The sequence below is a fragment of the Physeter macrocephalus genome, chromosome 19 (genome assembly GCF_002837175.3).
Source record: "Physeter macrocephalus isolate SW-GA chromosome 19, ASM283717v5, whole genome shotgun sequence".
NCBI classification, from domain to species: domain Eukaryota; kingdom Metazoa; phylum Chordata; class Mammalia; order Artiodactyla; family Physeteridae; genus Physeter; species Physeter macrocephalus.
Window position 1 is genome coordinate 67,866,716 of NC_041232.1, and position 5,820 is coordinate 67,872,535.

The window sequence follows — 5,820 nt, forward strand, 5'->3', positions numbered from 1 at the left end:
CTGCGGAGCGACTGGGCCCGTGAGCCATGGCCGCTGAGCCTGCGCGTCCGGAGCCTGTGCTCCGCAGCGGGAGAGGCCACAACAGTGAGAGGCCCGCGTACCAAAAAAAAAAAAAAAAAAAAAAACAAACAACAACAAACCCAGACCTGAATAAAGTGAATGTTCCCAGCAAGTACCACGTCTTCAAGGGTCAGCTATCTCCCAAGGAAGAGGAAGAGGACTGCATGTCACGTAACTCCAAGAATCACTAATGCAGAAGCTTTACCTTTTTATTCTTTTCCACTCATGAGAAGTCTGGTGCTCCTGAACCATTGCATATGCATCCCAATTACCTTCCACATTTCACCTCCACTATATTGTATCTTTTTTTGTATTCTTTCCTTCTGAATTCTTCTTGCCACCAACTCTATTTTGAAACCCTATGGGTTATTGGGTATGGTATTTTTAAAGAGAATCTCTACTTAGCTGACACATTTGGGAGAGGGAGTTATTTAATGTTGCATGGGAAGCACCTGGGTTCCCATATTTCTGCCCAACAGGAGATCCATTTCCAACTCTACTTCTGATCAGAAAGCTAATTTTTCTATCAACAGCAGTGAAATCCTCTTCTTCCAAGCACTAAGTGTAACTCATGGAAAACACAAGAGCCAATGGCCAAAGCCTTGAGAACAATTGGAGCAGAGGATGAGGAAACTATAGGAACAAATGGCTATTATCCCATTCTTGGGATAATAATAATCAATAACCAACAGTTTTGCTGAAAGTAATATTCATCAGGAATAGAGTGGATAAATACTGTAAGTAAAATAATTTGGGGCCTCTTCTTCAGAACAAAAACTTAGTATTTTCAACTAGCTAGGGCCATGATAGAAGCCAGTGAAATCTCTGGGTATACCAATATGGAAAAAGTACAGTATAAAAAATACATTAGAGGATAACCAAGATTTATGTAATGGTGGGACAGATGTCCAGATAGACAAGAACAGGGCCATTTCTCTTTACATTCACTCATCATTTCCTTAAGAGGAAGAATCAGACCACAACCCTACTATATATCACTTTTAATTGCTTGTCCATAATTACTTTAAGGGTATAGAAAACCTGTGTTGCTTTCATCTCAAAGTATGAGTTCAGTCATTATGAACTAATACATCTTCACAGATTTCTGAATTAAAGACTACCTCCAGATAGCATGAAAATGGGATATCTGAATATGGTGGACCCAAATGACTATGGCAGTCAGGATTTTTGTACCTGGTGGGGAAGGTACCAGCTACATAAAGAATAATCCTAGAATGTCACCCTCTTCTTAATATGTTACCTTAGCAGGTATTTAATCTAAGAATACTCTTTGCATTTAGTTTGGTACTTAGATGACAAAGATGTGATTCTGATTCTTCTTTCTAAGCAAGGCCTAGAGAAAAGAAGTCCTATATTTTAAAACCTGATCTGCCTATGTGAACAAGCAAGGCTTTCAGCAAGTGGAGTTCTTTGTACTGACTTAAGTGACTTAGTGTACAAGGGGGGGTCAGCCACTGAGATAAACAACAGTCTCAGGAGTAACTGTATAGTCAAAGCATTTCAATGAAACAGCCACAGTTTTCTTCCTCCCCTTTCTCCTCCTCCCCATCTGCCCTCCTCCTCCTCCTTCTTGTCTTTTAGTGATTCCAATGCTTCATAGTTATTAATATTCAAATATAGTCACAATTTCTAAATCAAATACTAATTTTTAGTATCTGATATTTTAGATGAATCATGTTACTGCTGCCTCTCTGAAAAGAGAGAACCTATCAGTGTTTCACCCACTTTTTATAGACTTTGCTCAGATGTCAAATCCCTGTTCCTTTCTAAAGGTTATCAGTAACTGTGCAGTTGATTCCCAAGTCTTTCATCCAACAAGCTTGCGCGAAATACTCCTATGTGCTAGGACCCAGGTGCATAAAGACGAGGAAAACAAAGTTCCCGCCCTCCAAAATTTTTAGGGGAAACCATCAAAAGCACAGATTGCACTACAGAAACATAAGTAACATAATAGAGCTCTGAACAAAGGCATGAGAACATGGAGGAGTTGATGATCTGAGTGTCTGTTTCAATGTGGTTTACCAGCTGTAGATGACATTCTGGATCCAAGAAATAGTTCTATGCCGTTGTTCAGTGTTCTGCAGGAATGTATCTGCTTTCCCTTTGCAGGATTTTACTACCAGAGAGGATTGAAGGCTCAAACCAAGCATAATACCACTATTAGTATTCATCATGCTAAAGGGTCATTTTTCTGGGATTCATCTTTAGGTGTCTTCTCTGCTAATTCAATCCTGGTGAAGTCTTTGACTTCATAGGGATGTGAAGTGATAGATTTATATGAGTTGGTAGATGAATAAAAAGAAGTGATTCCAGATTATAGACTTAAAGAAATTAGAATGAAATGGAGAAAAGAAATGAAACGGGTGGTCAACAGCTCTTTCAGAAATGTATTAATAAGATGCCCAAAACTACTATCTGTGCAATCATGTCTCGATTTATGCATTACATGCCATCTCAGAAATTGGACTGTGAATCAACATTTGAGTCAAATTCTATTTGAAATGTACCCCAGGGCAATCTAAAGAAATAATTTAGTAAATCTCCTTCTGAAGCAGAGACTCTTACAATGTGAATAATCACTTCCTCATTTTATGTCTCGTAAGTTGGAGTTTTGTCAAGTTTGCTTAATGCAAGGCAAACCGCACCTTGTAGTTTATGTAAAAAAAAAAAAATTACTTTGAAGGAAATGGCAGCACACTGGCCGACTTTATCTCCATATGCATTCTAGTCACTAGGTTCATGAGATCAGTTGTTCTAGTTTTTAAATCACTTGTACCAGGTAGACGAGTATCCCAGGACAGAGGCAGAATAGGAAGAGGAAAACTGAGTTGCAGACAACAAAGGGAAGAAAAGGAAAGGAAAGGAAAGGAGAGGAGAGGAGAGGAGAGGAGAAAGGAGGGGAGGGGAGGGGAGGGAAGGGAGAAAAAGAAAGGAAGGAAGGAAGGAAGGAGGGAAGAGAGAGAGAAGAAAAAAAGGAAGAAAGAAAGAAAGAGGGAGGGAAGAAGAGGGAGGAAGAAAGGAGAAAGAAAGGGAGAGAAAGAGGGAAAGAGGAAGGAAAAAGGGATTATCTAAGCCATCACTTATCAAAATTTAATGCACACGTGAGTCACCTGTATTTTGTTAAAATGCAGATTCTGATTCAGGGGTCTGGGGTGAGGCACAGAGGTTCTGCTTTCTAACAAGTTTCTGGGCGATGCCAATGCTGCTGGTCTATGAACCATACTTTAAGTAGCAAGGGTCTAAACTGAGTCTCTAAAATAACGGTTAGAAGGATACCTTATACTATGCAGTTTATCAGCAACTTGAACATCCAGGCAAAATGAATTTGAGGGCTTCAAACCATATCAGTGAGGGAAAAAGATCAAGAGAAAAAGGGAACTCACTGAGACAATACTTCCTGTTCCTCATTTTTTTTTTCTATTGCACTTCCAACCCCACCCTCACTTTTGCTGGGGAGGGCTTTATTTGAAGCAGGAAGTCAGCTACCATAACACTTTTCAGAGGATTCTTCATAGTATGTCATAACAACAATGAAAAGGCAGGGCATAGTGGGGCTGGTCAAAGATTTTAGCTTTGATCTCACGCACTATCATTTCACTGAGCTACCCAAGCTCACTCTTCGAGCAAAATTAAGGCAGTGTCTTTTACTCTGGCTCTCTCCCCCTCCTGAGATGTCTCCGGAACAATAGTGCTATATATGTAAAGTTTTTCCTTTGAACTAAGGCAAAGGGAATACATAAGCCCCAGAACACCTTTGGGTTCCAAGCACTGTATCAACTTAGAAAGTAACTATGAGACTATAGCTCTACATTTTTAGAAACACATATTTACTGAAAAATTGTAGGTATGCTATTGCACGAATTTTTTAAAAAGCCTTAGCCCAAATAAAAGCTTATAAAGAACTTCCCCTTATCGGGGCCTCAGGATAATTTCTACACCTTGATTTTCTCAACAGCCAAAGAGAAATATATAATTAGTCGTACTTCACATTGCCATTATAAGGCTTCCATTTCTACATGGTTTAGAGAATTCCCGAGAACCACAAATCAGCCATAACATTCACTAGGATTTAACTTCCTACATAGTAGAAGTAAATTGGCAAAAAAGATACTCAAAATCAAAATAGTCCCACTTAGAAATTTCACATAGCTCTTCTCCAAGCTGATGAAAAAATATCTTGAAGTGGAAATAAATCAGTATATCAGAATTGTTATTTCAAATATATATCAGGCAAAACTAGGATATGACCACAAATGTTCTTGCAAAATGGCATGACATGCCAATTAGTTCTACATTTATTTCTTCTTAAAATCTCCTGTGATGTATGTTCTACGCTTCAAAGGAAATCTGGGGTAACACAAACCAATTTCTATTGCTAGATACCCTTTCCAGGTCCATAAAACCACTATAAGTGAAAGCACAAGTAAAACCACCATAAGACTATACATATTCACGTAGGACAGATATCAGTGTTATACATACTAATATACCCTATAGAAGCTTATAAATATTAAAGATATACAGAGAAAGATACAGGAACATAATTTTTATGTTACATTTTTTATTAACCTGGTCTTTCTTTATTGCAAAACATACCCTGAGTGTTTCCATAGCTATGACATATCTGCCCTCTGGTGGAAAGATGGGTTTAGCATGTCAGGCACCACTGTTCTGGATCCTGCAACAGAAGTTTGCCTGCAACAAGAGGGACATCTTTATTGAACCAGCAGAAGAGTATAATTCCATCCTGACTTGATGTTAAAGACACATCTAGGGATGTCTTTCAGAATAATCAAGTCAGCTCTGCAGAGATATAGTTACATGACAAATGGAGAAGCCTTGGGTAAGATAGAGCGAATCCTACGGGACGCCAACAGACCCTTATACTTGGTTGCATGACAGTGTCCTAGAACCTGAGGGGAGGAAGAATTTTGAGTACGGCAGGTATCCTTCACTCAGATGGTCCTGTGTTAGAGTCTTAGAAAGCTAAGGGCTGCTTACAAAAACTGAAAGATCTATTTTCAGTATTAGTGGGGGAGCAGAAGGTAGCACTGCCTTGGAACAAAGAGGATGCAGGAGAAAGCCAGGGAAAGGATGTCCCCTCACTTCATCGGTCCATGCAGCATGGCACTGTCACCTCGAGGGGGGCGGGCATCAAACGGCTTCGGCAGCATCAGTGCTTTAGCACAAGGCAACGCTGCAGGGCCCTTTGGGGTTGGCACAGCACAACTTCAGGGGCATCAGGAGATGTTGGTACCCAGAGCAGCTCTGCCAGCAGCAGCGCCGGAACCAAGAGCATCACCTTGGCAGAAAATGTCGGGATGTGTCGTCAAAGAGAAGAGACATGAGGATGCCTTGCAGGGGCTGAAAAGGACTCTATTCATGAGCAAAGTGAGATTCTCAGAAGATCCCTAGAAATAACTGGCTCTTGGAGATTTTGAAATTGGAGGAGAGGAAAGAGCCAGAAGAGTAGTATTTACTATTATCGTCAGCATCTTTTTAAGATCAAACTGATGTAGCCTGATAAAGTTACAAGTCTTATGGACAATTGAGAACCTTTAGAAGATGTCATAGAATTAGCCTTGTCACGCCTCACTGATATTCAACATAAATACTGTTGCTGATAAAAGAACAACAGTTCTGATGAGTGAACGTAGATCAAGAATGAAGGAAACATGGGCTTCCCCGGTGGCGCAGTGGTTGAGAGTCCGCCTGCCGATGCAGGGGACGCGGGTTCGT